The sequence below is a fragment of the Camelus dromedarius genome, chromosome 13, assembly GCF_036321535.1.
Source record: "Camelus dromedarius isolate mCamDro1 chromosome 13, mCamDro1.pat, whole genome shotgun sequence".
NCBI lineage: Eukaryota > Metazoa > Chordata > Mammalia > Artiodactyla > Camelidae > Camelus > Camelus dromedarius.
Genome location: NC_087448.1, coordinates 27,333,896 through 27,357,999, shown reverse-complemented (window position 1 = coordinate 27,357,999; position 24,104 = coordinate 27,333,896).

Sequence of the window (24,104 nt, the reverse complement as noted above, 5' to 3'; positions counted from 1 at the left end):
TTCCAAGTTAGTCTCAGGACATGAGTCCACCTTCTCCCCAAATTGATGGCTTTTCTGATTAAAACAGCCTTTTTATTGATTTGCCTCTCGATTATTGGCTTCTGAACAGCGAGCAGATGAACCTGAGTTTGGTAACATCAAGAGGCAGTGTCTTAGAACATTTTTAAAGGGTCATTAAAAATAACTGACTACATGATTCTCAGAAACACTTTTCAGTTCACATTTTAATGTCCCTGCCATTCTACTATCTGAGCTCTTAGAGGGGACAGGGAAGATTAGGCCAGACCAGCAAATTTATCCCTTGTCTCTATTTCCCTATAGTCATATCAAGTTGAATGATACTCGGATACAATTCTGTCTTTTGAGGCTTCTTCAAATGGCCGGTTATAATTCATTCAGGAAATAATCTCCAGGCTGTCATTTTGTTTCCTTTTTGATTGAGTGTTACTCTGCTTTTTATGTTTAACCTATATTCACTCCAGCAGCATTTTATTTATGGTTGAAATAAACTCTCATTCTTAGAACCATTTCTTCCCCACTTTGTGAAATCTGCCAGTATATAATATGCAAATATAAACATTCAAAACAGTAAAGTGTGGGACATGCATGGCATAAAAGAACTGGGACTGGTGCACTGACTTCAGACACATAGCCTTCTCTACTTTTTAACTGTTAGTTGGACAGCACTGCATATCACTTTTACTTGTTCTCCACATGAATATGTATATGCATTCAGCAACTATAACATCTATGACATCAAAGACTCTCATCTGTCAATCACTCCAGTGACTGGTGCCATGCTTAGTACAGAGCACACACTCAAAAAAAAAAAAAAAAAAAAAGAGGTAAATGATATTATTCTCTTTTCATTCTAAAACAAAAAGAATTAAAATATGCCAAGCTAAAATAGAGGTAATAATTATTCTGAAGTTTACAATACATGTGACAACAAACTTGAAGATCTTTGGATGGCATTATCACTTTATACTAAGAAAAGTATTCTGAGACAGAAAAATAAGCCTGAAAATAAGGAGTGGAGAAACAGTTTTTCTAATTGCTTCTCCTTGACATTTAAACACTGACTAACATTACAGCCAGGTTGGGTGGTAAATCAAGCTCATGGAAATATCAAGTTCTATCTTTAAAAATATAATTTCCTCTCATTCTTCAGAATCAGATTTGGGAACTGACACAGAATGTACTTCAAAGCACAAGTGAGTCAGCAGACATCAAATAAAAACACCCACCAACACTGATGCAGATCTCAACCCCCCGATCCCAGCTAATAAACAGGGTTTAAAGACCTTAATAGCCTCCAGCAGCTGGAAGAACATAAGGGGGTGTAAGAAAAATGCCTCCCTTTCCCATCACCCTGTGCTCCAATAGTTCCCCATGCTGCCCACCCACCCAGTTAATTTACTAAAAGCTTACTTCTATGAAAGACAGAAATAAGAACTCCCCACTGCAATAAAACTCAGACAGCGATGAGATGAGAAGAATCAGCAGACTTTCAACAAGAGGTATGTGATATTTCACACTTCTGAAAAGTCTTCAGCCAGGTAGAGGCACCATATTGCCTCTTACATTAGCCTTGATAGCACCCAGCTGGAGCTCAGCGAAATTCACACATCTCCAAGTGACAGCACTGGCTTTGGGCTACCTAGGCTGAGCCTTTCACAGCTGGAAAGAGTGTAAACCAAGTATAAAATGTAGGTAGTATTCCTAAGAAATCCTTTACTTTCATTCATTTTATCTCCCAAATATGTGCTGTCCCCATAACAGATTATCCTAGTAGCCTGCCTAATCAGCTCCAAGCATCCACACAAATCCCAAAGACGTCAGTATGTATTTTATTGCCCACACTTCTGCTGAAAATCCTGCCTAGGTGGCAGTATCTAAAAATACTCCAAACCCTGTTGCTTTTTCTGAAGAGGCATTCTGAAGAGCGCTTCTGTGCAATGGAATTCCAAAAGGATTGTATTTGCCTGTTCTATTCATTAAGGTCAATTAACTTTATGTTCAACATCTTTCACGATGCATATGTGCTAAGTGTGTTTGCAATTTACCCTGGACGAGGTGGGACGGGAAAGTAATAACTTGTATTCACATGGCATTTATTTTCCTCTATTGATATCAAAAGGATTAAACATTAAATGACCTGACTTCATATTGTAATGTTCCTATGAAATTAAAAGGGAAAGTAACATTTTCCTCTCTTTTTTTCTTTTTAATATCAGGAGGGCCTCAATTTGTGCTTGTTTCCAGTCGTATCCATAATCAGGCTTACCTGCATGTCATCTTCCCCTATGTGGGCTCACTTATTTCTCATGTAAGCCAATTCAAGGGACTGGATCTTGTTTAAAAGGATTTTAGTCTTTTTTCTTTGACTCCTTGCAATTTCTTAACAGGATTCCATTTCTTTTCAGATTATTTGTCTACCCCCATCTCTCACCCCCATTTCAGATTCTGGATCTCTATTTATTATGAACTTCTGAGCACTTCCAGGCTTTGGTACCTTTGCCCTCTGGCTAAATACTGCTTACGATTCCACTATGAATCAGTCCTTGACATTCAACACATGAAGCTAATGAGAAAAACCTGTTGTGCAGAAAGGAAGACGAGCTTAAGGGAAGTTTTAAAAGGAGTCATGTAAACAGAGTGCTTGTTATGTTGAGTAGAACACATTGCTTTAGCATCCTCTTTAAGAATTAGGGCTTTTGTGAGTTTCAGGAAGGAATTACTGCTGCAGCAAAAAGGAGGCATAATAGTGCCTGAGATCAAAGCCTCTCATTTTAACTAGAGACAAGATAACCTAAACTTTAATTCAGTGAATGCCTCTATTTAGTTTTAGAAAACGCCATCTGCAGTGCAAAGAATAACCTATCTCTTGCATTCTCACCTCTTGAAGCATGTGGTCTATTATTTATGCTGGAGTGCCTCATGTAATAATTACATTGATTTTCATTCCAATTCAATTAAGAGCACTGAATATCTATAAAATGTAAAGCCCACACAGTAGAGTACCAGATTATCCTAGTCTTCAAGAAGCTTTCAGTCGAATAAGAAAAGCAGAGGAGCCCACCTCAGAGGGCGCAGGGCAGGAGTTTCCACCAGGAGTTTGGCTGTGCACTAACAGGCCTGGGATTATTTTTAAATCAATACTAATCAAACAGACTTTTGTTGACTACTATGTGCTGAGTACTGAGAGGATTTAAAGGTCAACCAAAGAAAAGTTATAATGATATGAAGATAACAATGAAATGGTAGTGGTGGGGTGATGATTTGGAACATTGGTGGCCATCATTCTGCCTATCACAAGTAGTTTAGGTAAAGGGGAGCCACGGCAAGCTTTTAGGAAGTGTTATAGGAAGGTCATCAGTGTTTAAGCTGGATTAGAAGAATGGAAGTCAGAGGCCACTGGGAACCCATTTTGACAGTCCTGGTGAGAGGTAACTGGAATCTACACTCAGAAAGTGGTCACAGAAAGAGTGAAATAAATTGTGTTCCCTTTAGGGATTAGAATATGTCTTGCAGCATTTGAGACTAAGATGTCCAGCCATGCACCTAAATTGATGGGAGAAGAGGTAAAGAGTTTGCACTGGATGAACTGGGCCTGATTTCTCGTTCTGCCATGTAGCTGTGTAATGTTAAACAAGATAGTTCACCTCCTTGAGCCTCAATTTCCTCATCTACAAATATAACTACTTATATACATGTCATGGGATCATTTTCAGGATTAATAATTACATAATAATTATATAGCACAGTGACAGATACTTAGCAAGTTCTCAGAAATAGTAGCTATTACCAGTCTCATGCTGTAGCTTTTATTCTCATGTGTTAGCTTTGTACCATCAGGCACTAAGATGGAACAACTAGATTGGGATAAACTTGTCTTTACAACTGAGTCTCACATGTCTGGTCAGATTATTAGCCAGAGGATTTGTCATACGTTTATGTTAAAATCAATTTTGAGACAACGGAAATGAATAGATAAGAGAGATTCAAGATCTGTGTCCCAGAACTCAGTTGCTTAAAGGGTCCAAGCAGGAAAATTAAGTGTAAACTGAACCAGATGACACAAGATCGGATGGGACCTAATGAAGATGTGCCATAACCAATGGACATCAACTTTAAATTATTTTCTCGGCCAAATCAAGTGTCTGCAGGATCTGGGCTTCCAGCTTTTCATAGAGTACAGTTGTTTAAAACAAACCTTTTTTTAATTGTGATGCACAGTAAGAAACAGATTTGAATATGTCACAACAGCACATATGTAGATATGCTTAAAACAAAATTTGTTAAAACAATATGTAAAACGTGCATCTTGTTGATATTCTCTATTTTATTCTGGTCCATTTCATCCCACTCCATTTCTTTACATTTATTTCTATCTTATCCTATCCTATTTTATCTCATTCAAATAAAATCCTGGGCCAGACAGTTTACATTTATTTTTTCTAGCCACTAATGGGTCACAACCAATAGTTGATAAAATTCTGGTTTATAGAAGCAGATTAAATTTTTTTTGGTTCGCCCCCATCAGTAAGTGTATTTTTGAAATAAAAAACATAGATAGATATAAACATCTACAATTAGTATGTTTATTAATTGTTAAGAAAAATTTCTCTTATTTTTTACATAAAAATATAAATAGAAGTTATATAATTTTTCCTCAGCACCCCTTGGTGAGGACTAAACCAAATTCCCCACCTGACCACTTGTGTGACTTTGAGCCACTGAGTGAAATCTCTGAGCTCAGAATTTCTTCTCTGTAAACTGGGAATGTCAGTATCTATTTCATAGATTTTGGGGGATACTTTAATTAAATATTAGGTATAAAGCAGAAAACACACTTGACCTCCTCAAAAGAAAATAATGTTATTTTAAAATTAATGCTAATTGAACAAACTTTTATTTACTAACTACTATGTGCCAGGCATTGAGAAAATACAAAGATCAATAAATGATGATGAAAAAAAAAAAATGATGATGATGATGATGATGTAAAAAAAGGTAGATGATGAAGAGAAGAAAGAGAAAAGAGACAATAAAATCTAGTTGGACAGCCATGTTACATAAATATTACAAAATGAGGCAGAATATAAATGTCTTAATATGTCTTATTAAGACATATTTACTAGCATAGTATGAAATCAATATTTTTGAGTATATGCATGTTCATGAATGAGTGAATGAATGAATGAATTGAAGCTTTGGTCACTGTTCTACCACCAAAAGAAGTGACACATTGCAGACCCTTCCTTAGTGCCACTTAGGCATCTAAGGTAAAAAATAAATGTATAAATATGATTACTGAATTTCTTAGTAATTTTTGAAATTAAAAAATACCACATCAAATATGTGCATTTCTAAAACAATGATTAAAAGAGAATCACAGCTCTTTTTTGTTGTTTTGAACAGATTATTTGTATCAAAATATTATGGAGAGAGAAGAGAGAAGATGGCGGAGTAGAAGGACGCTCGTAGCTCACCCTCTCCCACAAATGCACCAAGACTCACATCCACAGACCCACTCAGGCAACCAGAGCACCTGCAGAACTCTGACAGAACATCGCCCTCTTCAAAAGATAGAGACGCCAAAAATCTGGTAGGAGAAAAGGAAAAAAGAAAGAAGAATAGGCAAAGCAGAGCGAGACCGGTCCTGCAGGGAGGGAGCAGCAAAGGAGGACTGGCACTCATTTGCTGGGCCTCCCCTCTCCAACCAAGAGGCCAGCGGGACAGAGGGGGAGCCTCAGAGGCTCAGATCTGTACAGAGCAGCCCTTGACCGACAGAACTAAGTTAAATGGGCACAGAGGGTCCCCGTGACACCCAGCCCAAGACACTGGCCAGCAGCTGGGGGCAGGGCCAGGCTGCCCTAGCTGGGCGGAGGACGGGGGCAGCTGCACTAAGGTAGCCACGGGGGACTGCAGCAGGCTGCGCGCCGTGGCTGTGGGTGCACAGGACAGAACAACCTGGGCCCTCCATAAAACAACACAGTTGATGTGCCCTGGGGGGAAGGGTGCATACCCCTATCTCTGAAAACCCCCCGAAAGTTTTCCGGGGAAGAGAGGCGGGGCTCAGGCACAGCCCCCATATACTCCAGCGCTTAGCACCCAGGCGGGGGCGGGGGCAAAACCTGCATCAGCACCTAAGGGCTTAGCAGCCTCAAGGGCCAGACTGAGACTTGTCTACAGCCCGAGGCAGATAGGATCCTTCCATCCTGGTCCCTCAGAGAACTTGGAGCTGGGTTCTGGCCCGGAGCAGGGACAAGGCTGTTCCTCGGTCTTCCCCGAGCCCACCTGCGAAGCACCAACCCAAGGTGGAGCGCACAGCGACACAGAGCAAGGGAGTGTCAGGCGCTGGGAGACGGTGGGCAGCCCCCCGCCTTTTAGGCAGGAACGCAACCCCTGACCACAGTGATGGGAGGGGGTGCGATCCGCCCTCCTACCTGGCCAGTCTGCAACATCTGACTGCGGCATCCTGAGGGGCAGTGATCCGCCCGCCCATAGCAGAGGAGAGTTGCACCTGACCCAGTGTTAGGAGGAGGCGCGATCTGCTTGCTGACAGGCACTGGCAGCAGCACAGACGAGGGCGCCAACAGAGGGCCTCTGGAAACAGCAAGCTGAGCTTCCAAATCAGGATGAAGACAGAAAGACTTCACATTAAAATCACACAGTCTCCAGAATAACACTGACCGCCTCCCCTACTTTTTTCTTTTTTAAAATCTGTTTTTACCTGTTCTGTTTTCTATTACCCTCTTAATTTTTACTTCTTAATTCATTTTTATTTCTCTTGAGTTTTGACGTCCTGTTATTGATTATACACAGGTTTCAAATACATCTTTTCATCTTTTCTCCTTTTTAAAAAGGTTTTAAAAGGACGTCTCAACCCGATTGCTATTCAATTCAACTTGCTCTTCTATTATTCATTATACACTGTTTTCAAACCTTTTTTTCTCCCTTCTTTTAAAATTCTTTCTCTCTCTCTCTTTTTGTTTTTTTTCCTAAGTCTTATTCCTACATAGGCATTAGATAGATAAACTCCTCAAGGACCACAATAGATAACTCATATTCCATAAACCACAGTGCCAGAGAGGTATGAGCAAGATGAAGCAGAGAAACCATTCCCAATTAAAAGAACAAGAGAAATCCCCTGAAAGAACGATCAATGAAATAGACATCGATAGCCTACTAGATCAAGATTTCAAAAAAGGAGTGATCAAAGTGCTGAAGGAACTAAAAGAGATAGTGCTTAGAGATATAAACTATGTCAAAAATGAAATGGAAGCTATAAAGAAGAGCCAAGTAAAATGGGTAAACTCATTGACTGAGATGAGGAATGATCTAAAAGCTGTGCAAAGCAGACTAGATAATGCAGAGGAACGAATTAGTGACCTAGAAGACAGGACAAATGAAAGCACCCAATCAGAACACCTACAGGATAAAAAAATAAAAACAAATGAAAATAGCATAAGGGACCTATGGGATAATATAAAGCATGCCAATGTTCGCATAATAGGGGTCCCAGAAGGGGAAGAAAGATCAAAGGGGATTGAAAAGGTTTTTGAAGAAATCATGACTGAAAAGTTCCCAAACTTAAAGAAGGAATCAGATATCCAAGTACAGGAAGCTCAGAGGGTCCCAAACAGGAAGAACGCAAGCAGACCCACACCAAGACATATCATAATCAAGATGGCCAGAGTCAAGGATAAAGAAATGATTCTAAAGGCAGCAAGAGAAAAGCAAAGAGTAAGTTACAAGGGAAGCCCCATAAGGCTCTCAGCTGATTTCTCTACACAAACACTACAGGCCAGAAGGGAGTGGCAAGACATATTCAAAGTCCTGAATGAAAAAAAAGGATGCAGCCTAGGATACTTTATCCAGCAAGGCTATCCTTTAGGATAGAAGGAGACATAAAGAATTTCACAGACAAGAAAAAGCTGCAGGAATTTAGCAACACTAAACCCATGCTAAAAGAAATCCTGAAAGGTCTACTCTAAATAGAAAAGCAGCAGGATGCTACAGAAATGAGAAACTCACAACTGGAAAGGTGATAACTCATGAATTACAAATAAAATAAAAACAAAATTATAAAAGAAGACATACAAATCATTGAGAGTGGGGGAGGGAGGCAGGGAAATACAGAACTTTTTTTTCTTTTTTAAATTTTTTGCTCTCAGTAGGATGGGTTTGAGATCATGTTACTATCAGTTTAATAAAAACAGTTATAGTAATGGGCTAATAGATCTACGGAAAAGGGTAACCACAAGCCAAAAACTTACAAGGGAGTCACAAAAATTAAATAAAATCCATGATAACACAAAGGAAAATTACCAAATCACAAAAGGAAGAATAAAGGAACAAAGAGGAAATAAAAATTCAACTGCAAAGATAAGTTCAAAATGGCAATAAACACACATCTATCATTAATTACTGTAAATGTTAATGGATTAAATGCTCCAGTCAAAAGACACAGAGTGGCATAATGGATAATAAAGCAAGAACCTTCAATATGCTGCATACAAGAGACCCACCTTAGGGAGAAGGACACATATAGATTGAGAGTGAAACGATGGAAAAGTATATTCCACGCAAATGGAAAAGCCAAAAAAGCAGGTGTTGCAGTACTGATTTCAGACAAAATAGACTTTAAAACAAAGGCCATAAAGAAAGATAAAGAAGGACATTTTATAATGATTAAAGGAGTGATACAAGATGAGGATATTACACTCGTTAATATATATGCACCCAACATAGGAGCACCTAAGTACGTAGAACAATTATTAACAGAGATAAAGGGGGATATTGATGGGAATACAATCATAGTTGGAGATTTTAATACCGCATTAACATCACTAGACAGATCTTCCAGACAGAAAATAAATAAGGCAACAGAGAAATTAAATAATACAATAGAAATATTAGATTTGGTGGATATTTTCAGAGCATTACACCCCCCAAAAATAGGATATACATTCTGTTCAAGTGCACATGGAACATTTTCCAGGATTGACCATGTACTTGGGCACAAAAGAAACCTCAACAATTTTAAGAAGATAGAAATTATCTCAAGCATCTTTACTGACCACAATGCCATGACACTAGAAATCAACAACAGAGAAACAAAAGAGAAAAAGAAAAAAAGAAAAGAAGAAGAGAAAAAAAGGAAAGCATGGAGATTAAACAATATGTTATTTAAAAAAACAATAGGTCAATGAGGAAATAAAAGCTGAAATTAAAAAAATACCTTGAGACAAATGACAATGAAAGCACAACCACTCAAAATCTATGGGACACAGCAAAGGCAGTGCTAAGAGGGAAGTTTATAGCGATACAGGCCTTCCTCAAAAAAGAAGAACAATCTCAAATAAACAATTTAACCCACCAGCTGAATCAATTAGAAAAAGAAGAACAAAAAGCCCCAAAAGGCAGCAGAAGGAAGGAAATTATAAAGATTAGGGAGGAAATAAATACAATAGAGATTAACAAGACCATAGAAAAAATCAACCAAACCAAAAGCTGGTCTTCTGAAAAAGTAAATAAAATCGACAAACCTCTGGCCAAGCTCACAAAGAAGAAAAAAGATACAGTACAAATTAGCAAAATAAGAAAGGAAAATGGAGAAATTACAACAAATAAAATAGAAATACAGACGATCATACGAGAATATTATGAAAAACCATATGGAACCAAACTGGATAACCTAGAGGAGATGGACAGGTTTCTGGAAACATACTGTCCACCAAGACTGAATCAAAAGAAACTAACCACTTGAACAAAGTGACCACTAGAAATGAAATAGCAATAGCAATTAAAAACCTCCCTACAAATAAAAGTCCAGGACTGGACGACTTCACTGGGGAATTCTACCAAACATACAAAGAAGAACTCATACCAGTCCTTCTCAAACTCTTCCAGATGACTGAAAAGGAGGGAATACTCCCAAACTCATTCTATGAAGCCACCATCACCCTGATACCAAAACCAGGCAAAGATACCACCAAAAAAGAGAATTATAGGCCAATATCACTGATGAACATAGATGCCAAAATCCTCACCAAAATATTAGCAAATAGAATCCAACAACACATAAAAAAGATTATACATCATGACGAAGTGGGGTTCATCCCAGGGACACAAGGGTGGTTCAACATACACAAATCAATCAATGTAATACATCACATCAACAAGAGAAAGGACAAAAACCACATGATCATCTCAATAGATGCAGAAAAACCATCTGATAAAATTCAACACCAATTTATGATGAAAACTCTCGTGGGGAACCGTCCTACACTGCTGGTGGGAATGCAGTTTGGTGCAGCCACTATGGAAAACAGTGTGGAGATTTCTCAAAAGACTAGGAATAGACTTACCATATGACCCAGGAATCCCACTCCTGGGCCTGTATCCAGAAGGAAATCTACTTCAGGATGACACCTGCACCCCAGTGTTCATAGCAGCACTATTTACAATAGCCAAAACATGGAAACAGCCTAAATGTCCATCAACAGGTGACTGGATAAAGAAGAGGTGGTATATTTATACAATGGAATACTACTCAGCCATAAAAACCGACAACATAATGCCATTTGCAGCAACATGGATGTTCCTGGAGAATGTCATTCTAAGTGAAGTAAGCCAGAAAGAGAAAGAAAAATACCATATGAGATTGCTCATATGTGGAATCTAAAAAACAAAAACAAACAAACAAACAAAAACAAAGCATAAATACAGGACAGAAATAGACTCACAGACAGAGAATACAGACTTGTGGTTGCCAGGGGGGTGGAGGGTGGGAAGGGATAGCCTGGGATTTCAAAATTGTAGAATAGATAAACAAGATTACACTGTATAGCACAGGGAAATATACACAAAATGTTATGATAACTCAGAGAGAAAAAAATGTGACAATGAGTGTGTATATGTCCATGAATGACTGAAAAATTGTGCTGAACACTGGAATTTGACACAACATTGTAAAATGATTATAAATCAATAAAAAATGTTAAAAAAAAAAAACTCTCGTCAAAGTAGGTATAGAGGGAACATATCTCAACATCATAAAAGCTATATATGACAAACCTACAGCCAGCATAGTACTCCACAGTGAAAACTCAAAAGCTTCCCACTAAAATCTGGGACATGACAAGGATGCCCACTATCACCACTCCTATTCAACAAAGTCTTGGAAGTCCTAGCCACAGCAGTCAGGAAAGAGAGAGAAATAAAAGGGATCCAAATTGGAAAAGAAGAGGTAAAAGTGTCATTATATGCTGATGACATGTTACTATGTATAGAAAACCCTAAAAGGTCCACACAAAAGCTACTAGAGCTGATTGAAGAATTCAGCAAGGTAGCAGGTTACAAAATTAACGTTCAAAAATCAGTTGCATTTCTTTACACTAACGATAAATCAACAGAAGAAGAAAGTAAAGAAACAATCCCCTTTAAAATAGCACCCAAGGTAATAAAATATCTGGGAATAAATCTAACCAAGGAGGTGAAAGAATTATACACAGAAAACTATAAACCATTGATGAAGGAAATTAAAGAAGACTTTAAAAAATGGAAAGATATGCCATGCTCTTGGATTGGAAGAATCAATATTGTTAAAATGGTCACACTGCCCAAGGCAATCTACAGATTTAATGCAATCCCTATCCAATTACCCAGGACATATTTCACAGAACTAGAACAAATCATAATAAAATTTATATGGAACCATCAAAGACCTAGAATTGCCAAGGCATTACTGAAGAGAAAGAAAGAGGCTGGAGGAATAACTCTCCCAGACTTCAGACAATACTATAGAGCTACAGTCATCAAGACAGCATGGTATTGGTACCAAAACAGACATATAGACCAATGGAACAGAATAGAGAGCCCAGAAATGAACCCACAAACTTTTGGTCAACTCATCTTCGACAAAGGAGGCAAGAATATACAATGGAATAAAGACAGTCTCTTCAGCAAATGGTGTTGGGAAAACTGGACAGCAGCATGTAAAACAATGAAGCTAGAACACTCCCTTACACCGTAAACAAAAATTAACTCAAAATGGATCAAAGACTTAAACATAAGACAAGATACAATAAACCTCCTAGAGGAAAATATAGGCAAAACATTGTCTGACATACATCTCAAAAATTTTCTCCTAGAAGAAATAAAAGCAAGAATAAACAAATGGGACCTAATGAAACTTACAAGCTTCTGCACAGCAAAGGAAACCAGAAATAAAACAAGAAGAAAACCTACGGAATGGGAGAAAATTTTTGCAAGTGAAACCGACAAAGGCTTGATCTCCAGAATATATAAGCAGCTCATACGACTCAATAAGAAGAAAATAAACAACCCAATCCAAAAATGGGCAGAAGACCTAAACAAGCAATTCTCCAAGGAAGACATACAAATGATCAAAAAGCACATGAAAAAATGCTCAAGATCACTAATTATCAGAGAAATGCAAATCAAAACTACAATGAGGTATCACCTCACACCAGTCAGAATGGCCATCATTCAAAAGTCCACAAATGACAAATGCTGGAGAGGCTGTGGAGAAAGGGGGACCCTCCTACACTGCTGGTGGGAATGCAGTTTGGTGCAGCCACTGTGGAAAACAGTATGGAGATTCCTCAAAAGACTAGGAATAGACTTACCATATGACCCAGGAATCCCACTTCTGGGCATATATCCAGAAGGAACCCTACTTCAGGATGACACCTGCACCCCAGTGTTCGTAGCAGCATTATTTACAATAGCCAAGACATGGAAACAGCCTAAATGTCCATCAACAGATGACTGGGTAAAGAAGAGGTGGTATATTTATACAATGGAATACTACTCATGAGCCATAAAAACCGACAACATAACGCCATTTGCAGCGACACGGATGCTCCTGGAGAATGTCATTCTAAGTGAAGTAAGCCAGAAAGAGAAAGAAAAATACCATATGAGATCACTCATATGTGGAATCTAAAAAAACAAAAAACAAAACAAAAACAAACAAAGCATAAATATAGAACAGAAATATACTCATAGACATAGAATATAAACTTGTGGTTGCCAAGGGGGTGAAGGGTGGGAAAAGATAGACTGGGATTTCAAATTTGTAGAATAGATAAACAAGATTATACTGTATAGCACAGGGAAATATATACAAGATCTTATGGTAGCTCACAGAGAAAGGAATGTGACAATGAATATATATATGTTCATGTATAATTGAAAAATTGTGCTCTACACTGGAATTTGACACAACATTGTAAAATGATTATAAACCAATGAAAAATGTTTAAAAATATTATGGAGAGGAAATAACTGCTATTAAACTTCTTTTGTCCTTACTCAGTAATCAGAGAGCAGAGGCATCTAACTATAAACCAGCTGAGGAAACTTATGGTCATATATTAATAGCCCAACAGTTTTCTTCAAACACATTGAAAACTAATTTAAATATGTTTATAGATAAGTCACTTTATAAATCAACAGATAAGGTGATTATAACTATATTACTAGTTACTTTCACATAAATATCAAAGAGTTATCTTCAAACATATGTTCATTTTTAAAATTTTCTCTCACTCATCACTTCTTCTCTTTTTCAAAGCCAATAGAAAATCTTCTTAAACAGGCCTCATGTTATGGGGAATGTATAAATGGGATTCAGATTTACTTTTTGCTGTAGTAAATTATATTTTATCATTCAGAGGATGCTACCTATAAGGTGACACATTGTAGCCAGATAGAGAAGTGACATTTTTCAATTGCTATTCGCTCCAGTTCTGTTTTTATTAACCCTCTTGCTGGTAAATCTAAATGCAAGCTCGATGGAATCAGATGTGAAATAATAACTTTCTTTAGTGTCATTCAGGCAATGGAGAACGATTTTCCATTTGTGGAAATATCATCTAGGAAGTAATGTGCAATGGCAATTTGTCAAGAAAAGAAATCCATCACCAAACTTGATAACAGCAGTAGAGAGTGAGGCATGTACATAGTTTCACAGTTACCATTTGACCCTAGGTGTCTCCAGGATTATCAATCGTCCTGTGTTTCTCCCACTGCTCTGTTATTCTCTCAGCCTCCTCTCACCCTTCACCAAATAGGCTAGCAGCTGGGTTTCTCTATTCAGCGTGTGGAGTGCGTGCAAGAGCTTTCAAAACACCGCCCCAAATATTATTTTCTCATTCAATACAATAATCCTGCAAGGTTGACAAGGTAGGATCATTCTCTCTCTTCTATAAAAGAGGACACTGAAGCCATGATTAAGTGACTTGTCTAAGGTCATACATCTAGAAAGAAGGAAGGGCATGGATAACAGCCCTTTCAGGCCCATTGCTCTTTGGTACACTAATGCTCAATGAGGCATTAGGGTAAAAAGAAGGAAGGGTCATAAAAACCAAAAAGCCTCGAGCCTTAAATACTGAGTGTTTCACTACCTTCTTATCACCTAAGTCATTACTGACTTGATTATTTCTGAACAATTAATCAATTTGTTTCAGAAAGTATATCAGTTATCTATTGCCATAATTTTGCTGTTCAAGAAAACTCCTCCAAACTAAGTGGCTTAACACAATAAGCATGCATTCCTGCTCATGAGTTTCTGGATCAGTTGGGTGGTTCCACTGGTCTCAACTGAGCCTACTAGGAAATCTGTAGAAGGCTTTGAACTGGGCAGATGGCTCCGCCGATTGCAGTTGGATTCCCGTCCGTGTTTGGATATTGACTGGATATAGGCTGGCTTCAGTTAGTGTCAGCGGGGACAACGGAATTCTCCTCCACGTTGCATCCAGCAGATTAGCCAGTCTAGTTGACAGAGTGGTGGCAGGGCTGCCAGGGAGTGAGCAGAGGTGCAGAAGGCCAAGGGTTAGAACTAGAATGTTGTCACTTTTATCCCATTCTACTGGGCAAAAGCAAGTGAAAAGTGCAGCCCAGGTTCAAAAGGTGGAAGAATAGACTGTACGTCTTAACGGGAAGACCTGTAAAGTTACAGAGGAGGGAGATGGCCACAGGGTGAGGAGTCACTGGGGCTACTTTTACAGTCAGTCTAACAGAGAATTCCTCGTCATCTTCAATGTAGCAAGGGGTTGGGAACACAAAAATGACTAAAACTATTCTCCTTAGTACGTGGGTGTTTATAGCCTAGTAAAGGAGACAAACATGTAAGAACATCATGACAATACAGAAAAATAGAAGTATAGTAGACATGAAAACAAACACCATGATTACAAAGCTCAGAAGTGTAAGATGTAACTTTCTTAATTTTTCTGTATCCAAATTAATTCATATCTTGAGCCCTACTTTAATCTATCGCCAGATTTAATCAATTCTAGGTAACAAATCAATTCTTATTTTCCTAAATTAATTCAGTGTATTCTCAGTGAGGTCATAGTTTTCCACTTTCCCTGTGTCATGGCACCAGGGGCACAGATCTTGTCCTAATTGTGTCTCATTGGTATCCATGGAGATTTAGTTTCCCACCTAGTCCTCATTTTAAATACACAGATCCTTCCTCATTCCTTAATCAGTTAGCACCTAAACTCAGCCAAATATGTGTGACTATGTAACAAATGTCAGAACACAATTTAGTGATCTGGAGATTAAAGGAAAGATGATAAAGAAGGATGAATTTTATTTTGCACCAATACTTCAAAAGTAAATATTCATGGATATGATGACTTTGATATAAGCATCATTTCAGAGTGAAAAGGTTATTTACTTTTTTAGAAACCTAAACAAAATTGAATATGGAAAGAACACTGAGCTGGGAGTTGAGAACATGAATTCCAGCCCATATTTCACCACTAATTAGCCATGTGGTTCCAGCAAAGTCTCTTCGCTTCTCTGGTCTCAATTTCCTCATTTCTTTAGTAAGGGAGTTGGACTAGAAAAATATATCAGTCCCTCTGGGAATTCAAATCTCATAGTTCTCACAAAATTGAAAAGAGCCGTTTGTGGCATTAAGGAGAGAGAGAGAAAAAAAAGGGAATCAAAAGAAAAATCTAATAAGATCACAGATTACAGGACATCTGAGGATGACTTATTAAGCTGGCTGAGCTAATAGTCATGATCAAATAATACATATTGTAATATTATATAGGGATATTTCTTGTTATGATAGGAGAGTTTTAATAATCAAAATACTATATGCTCCATCATGGTATGAATATTCAATTGCACAGTAACATCGTTCATTATAATTGTCTTAATTAATGATGCCCATGTCTGCTTTGCTCCTCATTGTTAATGTGATTGTCAGTGACTAAAACACAGAAGGGAAGAATAGAATTTAAGTCTCTCAAATTCCCTAGTAAGAAGCATAAATGCCAATATATTCTAATTCAAAATATTATTATTATTATTTCATAATATAGTTACTCATTTCTAATAGATTTATAATCATTAAAGTTATCTATTTATTAATTAAAGAGGCATTTCAATACTGTTAAATGCTACTTATTGACTATATAGTTAGTTTCTCAATTTCAGTATTACATCATTATTTCATGAATATTTGGTAGCCATAATTAATAATCCAAGTGAATTAGACTGTGATGAATGCTGATTTAATATAGTCATAAGTAAATAAAATTTCTAGATAAACTTGGTAGAATAGACTTTGGGCAGAGAACACCTAATATTGAAACTTACGTGAGTTCTGTGTTTATCTCAAGCTACACAATTTATAATCTCATGTTGGAAAGCATTAACTCTGGGTTTTTTGGCAACATTAATCTTGGAAGCAAACTATTGCTCATGCTCTAGTTGTCAATTACTAAATCACACCATCCCATGCCCTTGAGATAGACCAGTTTCAAACATCTATGGCACATTTTATTTAGTCTGCTGCCAGTGTCAAGCAAGCTTAAAAAAAGTTATAAAAGCTAATTATCAGACATACTTCTTACTTCTGTAAAGATATTAATTGCCTTGTTAAGGATGAGGAAAGTCAAGTACCTTTCACAATTCCTCCATTCAAGAAGAATTAATAATCTAGCAAACTGATGTTGCAGATGGGAGAAAACTTTTAACTGATATGCAGCATTGATTCTTCAAATATAAAAGGTGTAAACATAAACTCCTCTTCTTTTCCCCCCATCTTTCCAGCCCCTGCCCAACAGCAACAATTTGGGAAGGGACTAGGTATTACCATGCACTTGCCAGACATTCAGAAAAGTTAGAAAATGATGAATTAAATATTAACAATTTTTGTTAGAAAAGTTACTCCTCTCCTCCAGTACAACAAAACAAAGCATGTCAACTCTGATAAAAGACATGTTGCTCTGATTTCATGAACTTACCTAGATAATGCTGCCATTTGTTTTCTTTTTACTTTTTTCTCTCTCCTTCCTCGTATTTCCCTTGGTTCTTTATGCTACTCTGTAATGGTGTCTGGTGTTTGAGTCATTTGGGACCCTCGGCCACCCCAAGCCTGCTGTAGAGCATATCAAATAGAAATTTCTGAATGCCACAGGGGACATACCTCTTTTAGTAAAAACAGTGCAGCGTCCTCCAAAGTTTCAGCTGAGAAGGGCAACGAGTGTTGGCTAACAGAGTTGAATCTCTTCTCCCCCAAATGGGTGTAGTCATACAAATCTCCTGAAAAATGAAATATGTGGACGTGGGTTGGTGGCCCGTCCTTCTCCATATGTCTGTTACTATGGAAACTGCCCATGCACAAGTGCCTTCTCTCGGAGGTAATGTCCTCTGAGGGGCCAGTTCAGATTCCCTGGGCTGCAAAGGTAAGCAGATTGCCTGTCTCTTTAGTCTCTCTAAAGGTCTAAAGCCATATGGTCTGATGAAAGTTAGAATGCTCTTAAGCAGAGGTAGGTTAAGTAAACCATAATAAATCCATATAATGAATTATGAGGCAGCTATAAAAATTCATGAGGTAGAAAGATATGTATTGGCATGGAACCATCACTGATACATTGTTAAGGCTACAAAAACTTTATTTATTGATGTGGTATTTTTGTAAAAACTCTAATAGACCCATGGAGCTCATATTTTCCTCTTACCCAAGTTACATCCTCAATTTATTCTAAATATTGATTATAAGAGTTATTCTAATTTAAGACAATTTTAAATTGAGGTTAAATATATATCTTAGAATTAAGGTAATATTATCTAGTATATATTGCATATTATAAGTTTTTATGTTGAATGTTACATATTAAATTGTAATATATTATGCATTATGTGGCAAATTATCTACATAACATATTAAATAACATGTTTTATGTTTGTATTATCTGTTTTCTTGTATGTTAAGTAAACATATTTTACATTCCATGTAAAGACTGGCATGAAATCACACTTGACAATTTTTTCTCTACTTTTTTCAGCATTTGGAAACTTTTCTTCTGCCTTCCACAGGTATTAGCCTTGAAATTAGAGGGAAAATGTTTAAACTTTTAAAAAATGAATACTCAGGTGGTGAAATAAATCAGACAGCCAACAGGCTCGCATTTTTGTCTCCTCTCCTGATTTTCTATTTTCTGATGATAAAAATGAGACAGAAGGGCTGTGGGAGGGCAGCCTAGACCTCTACCTTGGAAAACCTACCCTCTGGGGATTTTCAGAGTCTGGAGTGTTGTCTGTAGAAGCCTTGGCAGGGAATGGGGAGGGGGGATGATAAATCAGGAGGGTAATGTGAAACAGGCACAGTGGCCAAAATCAGGCTGTTTCCCCACGAATGGAGCTTGGAAACCCGCCACGGCTGAGTTCAGGTCCATGCCAGCCACTATCTCTGTGGGCACTATCAGCTCCACTGGGAGCAAGTAATTCTCACAGGCTGGCTGTCCCTTTGTCAGTGGCCTTAATGGAAGCAGCTGCTCCTGGTCCCTGGCAGCTGGCCCCAAACTGCTGATTGCAGTGATCTGGGCAACTTCTGAAGCACAGTCAGTCATGTCTCTGCCTTTTCTCAGAAACTCAACTACAAAGTCCAAGTGGGAGAGGCCAACAGGGAGCCTGACCATCACTATGGTCCTTTCAGAATGAGGGCAGCCAGTGCACTCCTCCACAGACCATCAGAGATCAGCTGGCCCCTCTCATCTGCCTTTTCCCTATCTCCTTCCTTATTTATTTTCCCTTCCACCCACCAGTAGACCCCCATCTTCTTCCAAATTGTATCTTCCTTAGCTGACTTTAGGATTTATCATACTACTTTTAATGAATCATGGTAAGTTTTACAGATGGGAGATAATAAAAGCAAATGTTGAAGAAGAGGAAAGAATTTAGACATGGTATTGAGCAGATATGTAATTTCAGAATTGGGACCATAGAGCAAAAAGGCTGGTTTGGCTTCCACTGCACTATGCTTATTGAAGATATTGTCAAAAAGGGTCTGTGGAAAACTTTAGTTAGCAGGAGTAAGAACAGAACCATGAACCTGACCCCGTTTTCGATGGCTGAGATGGAGCTGCCCAGACAAGGGCAGAGAAGAGGCCCAGAGAAGAAGAAGAATTTCGACTGGTTAAAGGAGGCAAGTACTCAAGACCAGAAAAAAAGAGAAGACAGTCACTGGCAGGTCTCTGAGAGTTTAGCACCTACACAGGGCTTCTGCCTCCATTTAGTCAAGGGTAGAGATGTAGGAGCAAGGTGGACTCCATGGACATAGGGCAGGTTGTGGGGAGAGAAGGGAGTGGGTAGCTGATCCAGGAACGACCAGGACGAGAAGACCCAAGATGATTGGCAGAGGCCCCGGACATCAAAGTAAAGCCTGAGACACAGAAGGTGGCCAAAATGATCATAGAAAAGATGAACAATGTGGCTATTAGGGCAGAAGAGAAAAATTAATACCAAAGGGAGCAAGGAAACCATCATTTTTTTTTCCTCTTCTCCATTAATAGGGGTATGAGGTATGAGGGAAAGGTATAAAAATAAACCAGGGAGCAAGCAGAAATGTGTCACAGATAGGAGAACCTCTCCATTTTCAGTCTGAAGAAGCCTGGGGGAAGGCCCACAGCTTGAGCTCTGGGAAAGATGACCCAATTCTTCTCCCCTCCCCGCCCCATCAAGGTGGTTGGAGGGAAGAATTTGTGTAGATTGAAACTTGATGAGCACAGAAAATGTTAGCTTCTGCATGAAACGACCAATGATTGTTGGTATGTTTTCTTTTGACCCTGTCATTTCTGTTCAGAAAATTCTGTTAAAATCACTGTTGAATATTTCAGATATTCCAGTAGGGGAAGAAGAATGGGATAGGACAACAATTTATTTAATTTAAGCAACTTCTTTTCTGATGGGAATGTTTAAACTGGTGACTCGTTGACAAAGATATTATGCAAGATTTCTTCACAAGAATGAAAAGAAAGGAGAGAGCTGTCTTTAATTATGGACAGGAAGTGTCAAAAGGCATTTCAGAATCATCACATAGCAAAAGGATACAAACATTTGGAAGAAAGAGTAAGAATTAAATATTCAAGTTAAATCAATTGCACACAATTACCTTTCTAATATCTGCAATATACTAGAACTATATTGGGTGCCAGTTATATAACATTGCGTAAAATGTGTCCTTACACTTTTGGCATTCAGAGTTAGTGGAAAAGGCAAGCTTGTAAAAGCAAAATAAATAAATAAATAAACAAGCAAACAAACAAACACCACATATTGTGACAGGTTCTCTTTAAAGTTAAGAGTATAAGGTAGCACAGAAGAAGAAAGGGATTCTCAACTTTACTATTTACTATATCACTTACGGTGACAAAAAATTTTTCAGGAAGGAAAATAAATTGGATAGCTTTGATCATGTTAACATTGAGATGCTTCTGACTTTTCCCATCAGTCTAATGAATAAATTCCACTGGACATAACCTATTCAATCTATGGTTCCTGTGGCAGAAAGTAAATTTATGTATTTTTTCTTCATAGCCATATAAATGTTTATCAGGTAAGTTTACAAATGACATAATGGTTTCTCTGACTTAAAAGATGTCTCAGAATTTATCCTACAACCTATCAGTTTTCCACTTGTACCCTCACCTCCAGGGACCTGGAACAGGTATTCCTTAAAATGGTTTATTTTATATCCACTTAAAAAACTGTCACTGCTTATTCATTATGGCTTGCCCCTTGTGCATCTGAGTTGCCTGAAGCCGGAGAAGGATAGTGTTCTAACCCACGTTTCAGGTTGAGTTTGAACTTCAGTCTTTACCCGCCCTTCTGGGTGTAACAGAATATCTTAGTAATCATCACCTATTGCCAGAGCTTTTGAATAAATGAGTGACACATTCCCCTGCAATTAACTCCCTTTGGTTGCTTTGAATAGCTCTCTCAAGCTTTCTTCTTCTGCTTTTATCTTCATAAACATTTTAGAGGAAAATACCATGGAAACACATCACTTTCCTCATAGACAATACTCATTAAAAACTTAAGAAAAATAGTTACTTCTCTGTATAAAGGTCACAAATTAACAAATTATTACAATAGCGTGCTCTCTCTGTTAAAAAAAAACAACTTACTAGTCTAAATAGTCCTTTAGCTTAAGGATTATAACATTTTAAACTACTATTATATATACCAGAATGTTAACAGCAGTCTAATTATTCTATCAACCTGCCCATTATTTTAATAAAGTAATATGAAAACTTACATAAGATATAAAACACAGATCCAGGTCCATCAAAACTACCACTGACTATGAGTGGGTGCAAAATGCCAAGGCTGAATGGTGTAATTCTGGGCTCATGTGTCCAATATGCAGTATCAGGAGCTCTTAAGATTTGATAAGGATGGCACTGAATGACCGTTGAAATGGAAATCCTCTAATGGTACCTAGACACATTGGATGCATTAAAATATCACAGCAGCAAAAGAATCCATGTAATGATTGGATTTTCTTCTGCAGTTTTCTTGTGGGCTGAACCTAAGGGTGTTTGTACCTACAGGGAACAGAGATAAGTAATGGTGATGAAAGAACTGGAAAGAAAGGAAAGGAGATTTTCAAAAGAGGGTAAGGAAATGAAACTTTTTATTTAAGCAATTTCTGAAGACATACAGGAAGCAATAATTATCACTGTTGGTGTACTATGTTATCATACTAAAAATATTAGGACTATCTCTGGTGCTATGCCAAATGCTGGGTAATTCCTCACTTTAGAGAAAGGAATAGCCAATGTAAGTTTTATGATTTGCTAGAAGTGTTCAGTTGTCATGTATGACAACACTTCTAAAAATGGATTTTTATAATAGTTAATTTATTGCATGAATAAACTAGATACAGCATAAATCTCAGTTCACAACCTCAGGTGTGCCTAAAATGTGATATCATAATTTTATGATAATAATTTAATTTCTATTTTGAGTTACCATTTCACTAAATGGTAGAAAGTTAATTTCTTCAGGTTTTACATAATGTTGAGGCATCAGGGGTAGGGGTACAATCAGTGGTAGTTATATATATATATATACACACACACACACACACATACACACACACACACACACACACACTCTAAGTTAATCTTTTCATAACTTTCATAATATAGTCATTTTTCCTAGGAAGTCATACCTTGTATTCCTTCTTGATTCAGGAGTCTCACCTTCCATGCACATTACAGATTGCCACCCCTTCTGTTTTTAAACTATGTTAGAAAATTTAGTTAGAAAAAAGAAATCTAAATATTAGATGGAAAAGTGGTCTGAATGCTGAGCCTCTCTGTAATTCTTCTTTGTCTCAATTCTGGTTTTTGTTTCTTTGGTACACTCTTATCCTAATCCTCTAAGGAATATTTTCTAACTTTTAACCATTCCTTATAAATTATCATTTTGAGATCCATCCCTTTCCAGATACACTCCTTCAGACATATTTCATTTGGCAAGTAGTTAGACCACAGCATGGGTACAGTGCTCGAAACATAGTCCAACTAGCACCAAGCAGCCCTCACTCCTCCTTCGATTTGGATTTTACATTGTTATTAATAAACCTAAATTAATTTATATCATTAATTCCTACTCTTAAGTTTCAGTCTAATATACCCCTAAGATCTTTTCTAAATGAGCTGCTGTGCAGACAGCCTAGGATAGTGAAAGAACCTGGGCCTTCAGGTCAAGCTGGCTCACAACCCACCATGACACCTGCAGTTCATTGAGTTATCACTTAGCCTGTCCTAGCAACTCTGATCTATTAAGGAAATTCTCATGAAAGTACTTGGCATGATATATACACCCAGCAAATGTTCTTCTGTTCCCTCTCTTTTGTATTTTACATTAATCTCTGTTAAAATTACTCATTTCATCTTGAGTTTGGCTTAAATGTGCACATACCAGGAATAGTTTCCAATCTCTATCTAACTACTTGTTCATAAGTTATTCAGGTTTAATCAACAGCATTTGTGGTAGATTCACTGTATGCAAAGCAATAAACTAGCTGCTAAAGGCAATGGTAGGGGCAGAAGGTAGTTTGTGTATATAAATATGGGTAAGGCACAGTCCCTCTCCTCAAATGGCTTAGAAGCTGCTGGAGTGTATCTCTATGACAAGAACACACATGGCTTAAATAGAACAGAGGTATGCGCACAGTTGTGTAGGCGCATGCAGGAAGATGTCATTACAGAAATTTGAATAGAGTGGGTAGAGTGGAGGAGGTTGTTTTCAAACTGATCCTTCAGAGATAAATAAGAAGCAGGGAGAAATTTCAACACCAGAGGAAGCAGGAGCACAGAAACAGAGGTTAAAAGATTGGAGTCCCACCAAGGATTGTTGATAAATCACATTGTATGAAGGCTGGGTGGAGGAAGGGGTGTAGTGCCATCTTGAAGTTGATGACCAGGCCTTCACTAGCCTGGGTCACGTTTCAAGAGGTGAACTAAGGTTGTTTGTCTCTAGGGTTAGAGAGTGATTTTCCTATGATACTTGAAATGAACTTTTGGTTTCTGAAAAAACACAGTTCTGTATAGTACAAATGATCCCTGACTGCTACATGCAATCTTTGTTCTTAATTTTCTAATGTTTTCATTCTCATAAATCTCTCAAGAAATTAGTTTAATTTAAAATGTTATTTTAACAATTGTCCTTTAATTGACCAGTGATAGCCCTTTTAAGCTGGCTCCTTATTTCCTTTGAAACAATTGCATCATTTTTTAATGCACTTCCTT